The sequence below is a fragment of the Sinocyclocheilus anshuiensis genome, unplaced genomic scaffold, assembly GCF_001515605.1.
Source record: "Sinocyclocheilus anshuiensis isolate Anshui unplaced genomic scaffold, SAMN03320099.WGS_v1.1 scaffold2340, whole genome shotgun sequence".
Taxonomy (NCBI): Eukaryota; Metazoa; Chordata; class Actinopteri; order Cypriniformes; family Cyprinidae; genus Sinocyclocheilus; species Sinocyclocheilus anshuiensis.
This window is the reverse complement of record NW_015542486.1, coordinates 49,775-62,064: the sequence shown is the minus strand read 5'-3', so window position 1 is coordinate 62,064 and position 12,290 is coordinate 49,775. Positions and strand designations below refer to the sequence as shown.

At 36.0% G+C, this 12,290-nt stretch overlaps 1 pseudogene; it reads left to right on the top strand.

Moving 5' to 3' along the window:
- Positions 1-12,290, top strand: part of LOC107694002 (uncharacterized) — a 108,108-nt pseudogene that overhangs the window by 79,374 nt on the left and 16,444 nt on the right.

Genomic DNA, 12,290 nt, shown 5'->3' with positions numbered 1-12,290 from the left:
CAGAGTAGAATTTTTTCAGGTTTCTTTGATGAATAGAAAGTTCAGAAGAACAGCATTTATCTGAAATATAAATATTTTGCAACATAAATGTCTTTATCATCACTTTTGATCAATTTAATGCATCCATGCTAAATAAAAGTATTAATTTCTATAATTTCATAATTATATATAATGATTTAAATATACTGACCCCAAGCTTTTGAATGATATAGTGTATAATGTTACAAAATCTTTTTATTTCAGATAAATGCTGATCTTTGGATCTTTCTATTAATCTAAGAATCCTGAAAAAATGTACTCAACTGTTTTAAATATTGATAATAATAATAAAAAAAATTTATTGAACAGCAAATCAGCATATTAGAATGATTTCTGAAGGATCATGTGACGCTGAAATGATACTGAAAATATAGCATTGATCACAGGAATAAATTACATTTTAAAATATATTCAAATAGAAAGCATGCAGCTATTTTAAATAGTAAAAAATATTTCACAATATTACTGCTTTTGCAGTATTTTGGATTTTTTAAAAATGCAGGCTTGCTGAGCAGAAGAAAAAAAAACACTTTAAATATATATATATATATATAGTAAGTTTTGTCTGTGTGTGGAAACGCTGCAGACCGTGTAGTGCAAATCTGTGATTTTAAGTGAAGTAAACTTCAGCCAATTTCCCATGTGCTGGGAGCAGAAAACAGTGAACACTATGCAAGGAACATGTCAATTGGAACACAGTTAATTCATGGAGCTCTCTTATAACGAGGTTATCTGGTTATCTAAATCAGATGTGTTAAACAAGAGAGACATGCAAAATATGCAGAGCGGGGGGTCGTGGGGACCAGAATTAAGAACCGCTGCACTAGTGCATCATCATAAACACAAAAACGGTGAAAAACTGTTTAACGGTCTAGCTCCACAATTCAGTCGGCTACTACATAGTCCACAGTCTTTGTAAGCTATTTTCAGCAATACATTTCTAACATTTATATTGTGTTTAGAAACAATTCTCTGAATTGCATTTAATGGGTTAGAAATGAAAATTCTGTAATTAATTACTCACCGTCATGTTGTTCCAAACCCGTAAGACCTCTGTTCATCTTCAGAACACAAATTAAGATATTTCTGATGAATTCTGACAGCTCTCAGACTCTCCATAGACAGCAAGGGTCCTTACATGATCAAGGTCCAGAAAAGTAGCAAGGAGATCGGTAAAATAATCCATGTGACATCAGGGGTTCAACTGTAATTTTATGAAGCTACGAGAATACTTTTTGTGCGCAAAAGAAAAAAAACAACAACTTTATTCAAATTCGTCTCCTCCGCGTCAACCTAGCGCCATTTTGGAGAATATCGACTAAACGCAAACAGCGTATGTTCTTCTGTGTCTTTTCCTTTTACAATAAAAAAAAAAAAACTATAAAATTAAAATCGACAATGTAATTTAGAATTTAAATAGTCAACACTTTAAAATAACCCAAAATAGTACTTAAAGTCTTTTGAAGAATGAATTCAATTCGAGAATAAAAATATTACAGTCCACTATCAGAAATTTTCACGAATCGGGTATATCCCTTGTGTCTTTGTGTCTTCTGTGTCTTGTTCTTTGTGTTACTCTAAACTCAGTTGTGTATTTCAGATGCATCACATCCTACAACCTCATCATCGGCAGAGAAAAATGGTCACTTAATCACACCAAAATGATGGACTTAAAGGCATCATATTGGTTGGATTGTGATTGTTTCACTGAAACTTGCTCTTCATCACATCTATTTTTTGTTCTTAGTTTGTGTTTTACTTCTTTATGTATTTATTCATGTTCAATGTCAATTGTCATTCATTAATGTATTCAGCTAATAACTGTTAAGAGCACTGACAATTTTGTATGTCAATAAAAACACTTAATTCACACAACATGCTGATGTTGTGGTCAGGGCCGTCGCTGGTGGGGTGAAAGGTGGTGACGATTATAGGGGTCCAAGGCTGAGGGGGGCCCCCCGGTGATCTCAACGACTGGCTGAGGCCAGCCTAAAAAGATGCTCTGGACAGTTGACGGGCTGTGTCACTAAAGCTTATCATTTGCACGTATTTTTAAGCCTTGCCAATTTAAACATTCAAAAGAGTTTAAAGCATTCAAACACAAGACGCGGAAAAACTCAACTGAGTACTCGCACGCCGTGTGCGGTGCACACGCATAGAGCCTCGTTTCACGGACAGCAACACCGAACGGAGCTCTCCTTCGCGTCCTCCTGCACCTGAAAGAACAAATACAAATCGCAGTTTAAACATGCAAACAGAAAAAGATGTGAAAGAGCCCAATTCAGCACCCGCACGCGAGACGCGTCTCTCTGCCCTTACCAAAAAGTAGTATACTTCAAGTTTATTTTAGTAAGTATACTTAAGCAAAGTTCAAGTATATTTTTAAGTATACTTTATGTAGTAAGTATACAAATATCAGTGTACTGTATAAGTCAAGTATACTTAAATGTCATTTTAAGTATATTTCTGAGAAGTACATAAAGCCCATGTCTGAGAAGTACATGAAATTAGACTGAAAGTATACTTTCCTATTTTTAGTTTAAAAGATGTATACTAATAGCACACTTGAATAAACTTATTTTTCGTAAGGGTGCGCACGCCCTGTGTGCACAGAACACCGAAATTTGCCTCTTCTTGCTCTTGTACCGACAAATACATCCAAAATTATGTCAAAATACCCGTCTTGGAGAGTATACTCGAAAAAAACTGTCGGTTATGTCTTAAGTGAAAGTAAACAGTGTAGAAAGAAATCGGATGTGTATCATTATAATTGATGCATTGTCTCTTAAAGTGACCGTGCCTAATTTACTAGCTGCTGTAATGTTAATCCAAGAAAGTGAAAGAAAGAAAATTACTTTGTAGTTTTAACAAGAATTAATCCACAGTCAAACCAAAAATTATTATTATATTTAAATTTTTTTTACTAGTAGGTGCAGGACACTATAGTTCATTTATGTAAGTGAGGATAGCAAAATAAAGTAACCTGTGACAAATTATACCCAAAATTTCTTCATACAGTGGACTACCAACTTTACATCATACTTTAAGTATACTACTATGTCCCTATTTAGAATATGTAGAATACATGTGGAAGCATCTGTTGTTTAGGGATGGGCGTATCGATCCAAAGTATTGATATATCGATACTGCCGCGAGTATCGAAAGTCGGTTATGTCTTAAGTGAAAGTAAACAGTGTAGAAAGAAATCGGATGTGTATCATTATAATTGATGCATTGTCTCTTAAAGTGACCGTGCCTAATTTACTAGCTGCTGTAATGTTAATCCAAGAAAGTGAAAGAAAGAAAATTACTTTGTAGTTTTAACAAGAATTAATCCACAGTCAAACCAAAAATTATTATTATATTTAAATTTTTTTTACTAGTAGGTGCAGGACACTATAGTTCATTTATGTAAGTGAGGATAGCAAAATAAAGTAACCTGTAACATATTATACCCAAACATTCTTCATACAGTGGTGGACTACCAGTAAAATTTATTAAAAAAAATTGGGACCAAAAATTATTCAGACACTTTGACCTGACCATGTTTTTGCTTGCGTGTTTTTTCTTTAATTGCTAATGCGACCTTTTTACACCACAGACTGAGCAAAATTAAGCATTGCTTGGTAATTGTTCAACAAAGTATTGCTAGTTATTTAAATATTGTACTAACAGTTGTCTGAATTTTTGGTTGATTGTAATCCATTACATACCTTTCTATCAAAGTTATCTGACATTATCAAGATGAATTTGTTCTGACACAGTTTAACTCTGAGTTCTTGTCATATTTAATTACCATTTTCTAAACTATAGCAAATAAACTGTGATAATGTGAGAAATGTTGAAGGTGTCTGAATAGATTTTGGTTTGAATGTATATTTAATTTTTACCGTGAAGACTATGCAGTGATATTTTACATTTAATTATTAGTTTTCTGTACCTGGATACCTACAAACTTGAAAATACTTAAAACATTGTGTAAATAGCACAAATAAATAAATAGAGCGAACATACAAATTGAACAATTTCAAACAGGGCCCAGTGGTACAACCTGCACCGGGGCCCCGCAAACCCCAGCTACGGCCCTGGTTGTGGTTATTGTTGTTGTTGCTGTTTTAATGTAAATCCCTAACTGAGGATACACTATAAGATGCCTCATTACTGATTTTCTGGAGCTCAGCCATCCAACTACACAGACTGCCAACACTCTCAACAGGCAAATCATTTCTCTCTTAAAATGTCTATCAATTATAACTTTCAAATGCTAATTGGTTTTCTATGTCTTTTCTCTTTTTAGTTTAAGAGAACATGTAAGTGTGACCAGCTCTATTCAGTTAAGGATACTCTCCTCTTCTTCACTAAGTAAGTAACAAAGACATTGAATTTATGGTTCATTTTAGATATTTTTTATTACTAGGGTTTATGCATAAACATACCCAGCTATTCCATGACTTTATATTACTTTTTCCTTTTAACATTGTGAAGTGCTCACATACTGTACTATTTTTGGCCTTCATAAACATTTGTTTTCACACAAATGAAAGGGGACAAACTGTATATCTAAACTCAGTTGTGCATTTCAGATGCTGTCACATCCTCTGCAGAGAGAAACTGCCGTTCAATCACACCAAAATACAGATAATGATTAACTTAGAGGCATCACAGAGGATTGTGAAGATATTTCACCGGAGCTTGGTCTTCAATACACTATTTTATGTTCTATTTTGTTTTACTTCTTTAAGCATTTATTTATGTTCAATGTCTATTGTCATTTATTAATGTATTCTGCTAATAACTGTTGTTAGAACACTGTCATTTTTGCTACAATTTCACGTTATTAAAAAAAAAGTACCTAATTGACACGCTGTTGTTGTTTTTACTGTATGTAAAACCCTTAAAACAATGAAAAGTGGGGAAAACTCACATTATGAAATAAATGATTTTCTCTAGTTCACATTAGCCACAGTTATTGGCACCCAATTATTGCAATGTCCTTTTCCCAAGATAACAGTTCTGAGTTTTCTCCTATAATGTCTGATGAGTTTGGAGAACACGACAAGAGACCATTCCTTCATCCAGAATCACTAGAATCACTAGATGCTAGAAGATATTATAAGACAGGCAGGTAGAGGGGTAAAAATAGTAATAGTAATAAATAATATATACAAATAATACTAATATTAATGATATTAACATACTAATATTAATAAAAAAAAACTATCATTAAAAAGGTTATTTATAACAGCATTTTCAATGCATGGTTCTATATGGAACCCTATAAAAAAAGGTTCTATTTAGAACTAAAAAGGGTTCTGCTAATGTTACAAGCCTTTTCTAGTACTGTTTAGAACCATTTTCCTAAGTATACCAGAAGTACAATTGCCGGGTATTTGTATTAAGCACATAAATATGTAAATGTATTTGTAGTATACTTAGCACAAAATAAATGTATTTCAATTACATTTTTGTATATTTTTTTCAGCAGGGTTAGAAACTGTCTCTGTTTTTCAGGTGTGTTTGCTGATCCAGATGCAGTGAAGTCAGTGTCAGTGATGGAGGGAGGTTCTGTCACTTTAGAATCTGGTCTTACTGAAATACAGAAAGAAGATCGAATTTTGTGGACATTTGGACGTGCAGAGCCTCTTACATTAATAGCTCATATTAATAAAGAGGATGAAATCTTCACATCTCATGGTGATGGTGTGGGATTCAGGGACAGACTGAAGCTGGATCCTCAGACTGGATCTCTGACCATCATGAACACCAGAAACACAGACTCTGGACTCTATCAAATAACCATAAAAGCCTCAAGAGACCACACACAGATTCAGTGTTACTGTCTATGGTGAGTAGTAAAGCTCAGGCTTGTTTGCTCTGTCTACATCAGTGTTAATTTTGACAGCAAATTTTGATTTAAAATAAAGTGCCCAAATGGCCGTGATCCCAACTGCCAGCTGATTGTCGCTTCCACTGGCGGCTCAATCCAGCCAGCCACGGTTAAACTGCGAGTATAACGCGTTCCCTATCACTCTCACTGCAAGGAAATACATTTTTTTATTATTATGACTATATTATTATGACTCTATTATTTTGTATGATTGACGTTTTCGTTTTTTCCCCCCAATAAAAGCAGTCAAATGAACGTGATCACGACTGGTTGCTTACTGACGCTTCGCTGGACGCTCAACCAGCCAGCCTCTGCTGCCTCTCATTCCAAGGAAATCATTCTAATTTGTATGGATACTGCCACTAGTTGTGACGATTTTACGATTTATGTTATGTGATAACATTTGTTATGCAATAATGTAAAGCATAAAAATGCCTAAAACATGAATTATCCCAATAACATGAATCTTTCTCATAAAGTAATTTCAGCAACAACAGGACAAACTGCAATGCTTTTTAATAATTCTATAAAAGAAAGCCAACTTAAACTCCATTAGGGGTTCAATCCCTAACTGATTGGCAGCACCAGTGACCATTGGCAGCTGGCAGTCTGATTCTGGCAGGTCACGTGATCTGCCAGTGGTTGGCTGCCTGGCGGCTGGAAGTCCACTGTCAGGAACCATTGATTTATGGCAGATTTATGTTGCTCTCCTTCCACTCTATACGGGAATAATAATATTATTTTTTATTGTAGATCTGTTCATATGACTTTATTCTTTTACATATTCGATGTTTTATGGAGTGATATGGAACCCGTTCAATTCGGAGCTGAAAGTGACTGGCTGCACTGAAGCGGCAGTAACCCACCAGTCGGGATCACGGTCATTTGAACACTTTATTTGTGATAAACCTCCCTAAAATGTCCACAGTTTAAAAGACTAGACTTATAATAATATATTAATAATCATAAAATAATATAGTTAATTGCAGAGACAGTGGTAGGGAACGCATTAAACTCAGAGCGCTCTTGCGGCTGGCCGATTGAGCAGCCAGTGCAAGCGGCAATAACCTGCCAGACTGGATCACGGCCATTTGAACACTTTGGCGGCTGGAAGTCCACTGTCAGGAACCATTGATTTATGGCAGATTTATGTTGCTCTCCTTCCACTCTATACGGGAATAATAATATTATTTTTGTATTGTACATCTGTTCATATGACTTTATTCTTTTACATGTTTGATGTTTTATGGAGTGATATGGAACCCGTTCAATTCGGAGCTGAAAGTGACTGGCTGCACTGAAGCGGCAGTAACCCACCAGTCGGGATCACGGTCATTTGAACACTTTATTTGTGATAAACCTCCCTAAAATGTCCACAGTTTAAAAGACTAGACTTATAATAATATATTAATAATCATAAAATAATATAGTTAATTGCAGAGACAGTGGTAGGGAACGCGTTAAACTCGGAGCGCTCTTGCGGCTGGCCGATTGAGCAGCCAGTGCAAGCGGCAATAACCTGCCAGTCTGGATCACGGCCATTTGAACACTTTATTTGTGATAAACCTCCCTAAAATGTCGATCATGTAAAAGAACAGACCCATAAGAATGAATTCATAATCATAAAATAATATATTTCCTTGCAGAGAGAGTGGTAGAGAACGTGTTATACTGGCAGCTTCATAGCGGCTGGCTGGACTAAAGTGTCAGTAACCCACCAGTCGGGATAACAGTTATTTGACCACTTTAATCGGGATAAACCTCCCTAAAACGTATATCATATAAAATGATAGATTCATATGAATATAGCCTATACATAATAATAAAATGTATTTTCTTGCAACGGGAGTGGTAGAGAACGCGTTAATCTTTAAGTTTAACAGTGACTGGCTGGATGAGCGGCCAGCGAAGCGTCAGTAACCCACCAGTCGGGATCACGGCAATTTGACGGCTTTAATCGGGATGAATCTTCCTTAAACGTCAATCATATAAAATAATAGATTCACACGAATGCATTAATAATAATAAAACAATGAATTAAATTGTAGTGAGAGTCATATGGAACGCGTTAAACTCGCAGCTCAATAGCAGCTGGCTAGACTGAAGAGTAGGCAACCCACCAGTCGGGATCACGATCATTTGACCACTTAAATCAGGATAAAACCCCCTAAACCGTATATGATCTTAAAGAATAGATTCATGAGAATATATTTATTATAATAATAATAGTAATGCATTTCCTTGCAGCTAGAGTGGTAGAGAACGCGTCAAAATTAGAGCTCAATTGCTACTGGCTGGACTGAGCGGCCAGAGAAGCGTCAGACCCACCAGTTGGGATTACGGCCATTTGTCTCCTTTATTCAGGATAAACCTCCCTTATACGCCTATGATATAAAAGAGTACATTCATAAGAATACATTAATAATAATAAAACAATTAATTTCATTGCAGTAAGAGTCGTAGGGAACGCGTTAAACTGGCAGCTGGCTGGACGGAAGCGGCAGTAACCCACCAATCGGGATCACGGCCATTAGACTACTTATTAAACCTCCTTAAACCTATATTATATTAAAAATACAATCAAAAGAACATATTCACAATAATAAAATTATGCATTTCCTTGCAGCAGGAGTGGTGGGGAACGCATAGGCATACTCATAGCTTAAAAAGGCTGACTGGAGGAAACTGTTTTAGGAGGACATGAACGCAAATAATATATTCATAATTAAATAGTGTATTTCCTTGCAGGGAGAGTGATAGGGTAGGCGTTCTACTCGCAGATCTACAGCGGCTGCCTGAAGCTGCCAGCCAGTCACTGGCAGGTCACGTGACCTGCCAGAATCAGACTGATAGCTGCCACCAGCCAGGCGGCTCCTGCCAGCCAGTTGAAGATTGAACCCCTACAGTACTTCCCTGTTCAAATCCCTCCAGTCGGATGTTACTCTGTTCAGGTTAAGATTTGTCATCATGAGCAAAATGACCACCATCAGACACTCCAAAAGAGCACTAACAACCACCAACAAAGTACGACACTCAGTGAGAAACAAACAGTAGCAGCGGAAGGAACTCTGCTCGGTTCCGGTGTCAAAGGAGGCTCTTGTACTCTAAACTTCAATGCTGATTGGAGGATTCCACAGGCGATTTAATTAAGACTGACAGGCCGATAAACCAATGGCAAGATCCTAGGAGAGAGATAGGCAGAGAGAGAAGAAAATAGCAACAAAAGGGGAAAAAGACGGAACACCACACACAAGCAATGTTTCCCCATAACAACATTAGGCACGTAACAAATTCATTTCACGTTATTCTTTTATGTTTTCAGCTTGTCTGCCTGTTCCTGTCATCAGCAGAGACTGTTCTTCATCATCACCATCATCATCATATTGTTCATTGGTGTGTTCAGTGGTGAATGTGGGTCATGTGACTCTCTCCTGGTACAAAGGAAACAGTTTATTGTCCAGCATCAGTGTGTCTGATCTCAGCATCAGTCTCTCTCTACCTCTGGAGGTGGAATATCAGGATAAAAACACCTACAGCTGTGTGCTCAACAATCCCATCAACAACCAGACCACACATCTGGACATCACTCAACTCTGTCACACATGTCCAGGTATGTTTATATACGTTATATTCCTTAATATAATCCCTAATGGTTTTGACATTCAAAGTATATTTGAGTGTTTTTTTGGAAATCCACAATTCTATTATTGTCTTTCCTCAGACTCTGTCCACTGTTGTGGTTCTACTGAAGCCGTTATCCAATTGGTCCTCTCTGCTTTGGTGGGCGTGGCTACTGTCATTCTTCTAGTTTATGACATCAGATCCAGAAGAGCTGAACAGGAGAGATCATCAACATCATTAAGAGACCCTCACATTGATTAACCACATATTCTCATTCCAGGACATTGGGGGGCAATAAACATCATGACATGCAATTGAGTTTTTTGAAAAAAGAAAAAAAAAAACTATTTTAATATACAATATAAATGTACATACTGATAGACAGGTGGTGAACACAATCTAGTTTTGAAGGGATAATTGAAGGACTAGTTAACACAAAAATGAAACTCAAAATCAGATATTCTGAATAATGCGTGTAACCAAACCACTGACTTTCATAGCATTTTTTTTTTCATATTATGGATAATGGGTATACCAGTAACTGTTTGGTTACCCACATTTTTCTTATGTGCACTGTTAAAAAAAAAAAAAAAAAGTTAATGACTGGCAGCTACGGCTGCCAAACAAAAACCGTAAAATTAAAGTAAAATATCTTAATTGAAAAAGTGCAAAAACAATTTTACAGAGATTTTCATTAAAGATTTTACAGAAAATTTTTTTACAGATTTTTTCTTGTTTCAATTACGATAATTTACTTTAATTTTACGGTTTTTCCTTGTTTCAATTATGATATTTTACTTTAATTTTACGTTTTTTATTTGGCAGCCGTAGCTGCCAGTCATTTGACCATTTTTTTACAGGACTTTTTTTTACAGTGTAAAACCCTTATTTTACAGATTTTTCCTAGATTATTACAATGAAAGCACTCTATTACAGAGAAACGCTGTTATTTTACAAATCGTTACAATCAAAAACCATCAATAAAGTGTCAAAGCATGCTCAAGATGGAAAATTAAGTTTTATTTGGAAGACAAAATACAAAGCCTGTACAAACGCCATATAAAATTAAAATTTCACATTTCAGGTTTTTTTTTTTTAAAGAAATACAGCACAATTACATTTAAAATAATAAAGTGGACTTCAGTGGGACCTGATGGGTTGAAGGTCCAAGTTTCAGTTTCAATGCAGCTTTCAAAGGGCTTTACAAGTTCCCAGCGACCCTTATTCCTCAGCTGGGATCATGTAAAGCCCTTTGAAAGCTGCACTGAAACTGAAATGTGGACCTTCAACCCGTTGCGTCCCATTGTAGTTCAGAAGAACGGTCCAGAAGAACTGTGGCAACGTCTTCAAGATGCTTCAGTCCTCCTCCAAATTGCCAGTAATCAGCTGGATCAGCTGGGGGTAAAAAAAGAAAAAAGATTGAGAGAAGACACCTGTTTTATCTGGGATTAAAACAAACAAAAGGTGTCAATCAAATATGGAAGAAAAATACTGTGAACATTCCTTTAAAAATAAATTAATGTTGTCTTAATGTTAGACATAAATACTCCCTTCCTCTGAAGATCATGTGGTAGAAGATTTTCTTTCCCAAAACTTCTATCACCAGCTCCATACAAAATCTTCACAGTTGATCCAAAATCCTGGTTTACATACAGTATTCTTCTCCAAGGAATCCAAAGATCATGCCTTTAGGTCCTCTCAGTCAAATGAGTTTACATGACAGTGTTCTCAGATTACTCATTTCAAAGTTCCTTCACTTTTTGAGTTTGATCTTAAAACTAGCTGACAGTATGGGTGGGCGATAGGACCATATTATTTCACAATATAGGACATTTTATTTCACAATACAGTTATTTTTTGTTACTTTATTAAACATAAGATCAAAGTAGCAAATTACAAACAACAGGACTAATGCAATAGAAGACAGAGACATACGGGCTTGCAAAAATGTACTCACCAGCTCCATACAAAATCTTCACAGTTGATCCAAAATCCTGGTTTACATACAGTATTCTCCAAGGAATCCAAGGATCATGCCTTCAGGTCCTCTCTGTCAAATGAGTTTACATGACAGTGTTCTCAGATTACTCATTTCAAAGTTCCTTCACTTTTTGAGTTTGATCTTAAAACTAGCTGACAGTACGGGTGGGCGATATGACCATATTATTTCACAATATAGGACATTTTATTTCACAGTAACAATATATCACAATACTGTTATTTTTGTTATTTTATTAAACATAAGATCCAAGTAGCAAATTACAAACAATAGGACTAATGCGATAGAACAAAGGTAAGTTAAATAAATTTTGTGATTTTCTCTTTAGTATTTTGTTGTTTGATTAAAATTATGACCGACTGCAGGTAACGTTAGGCTAAATTATACTGCTGTCGCTCTAAGAACAAAATGCACAGATCCAGTAGCCTATACTGACACGTCACTGGGTTTCCACCTAAATGTTAATCTTGACTCCAGACATAAGCGACTGTGTTTAAGTCAAGTGAATTTTGAGATGGCTGTCTGTATTTGACCATTCAAGTGAGGCGCAGCTTTGTGTCTATTGCTCTTCACTCATTTCATCACCACGCGCATCCTGCTATTTATTCCTCATTCATGCACATTTCTTTATCAATAACTTTAAGTAGTACTGTGCTATGAGTTTATATATTGCGCTTCATATCATCGCCACGACATGGTCATATATCGCCCAGCCGCAGCTAACAGTATTAGCTCATACTAACA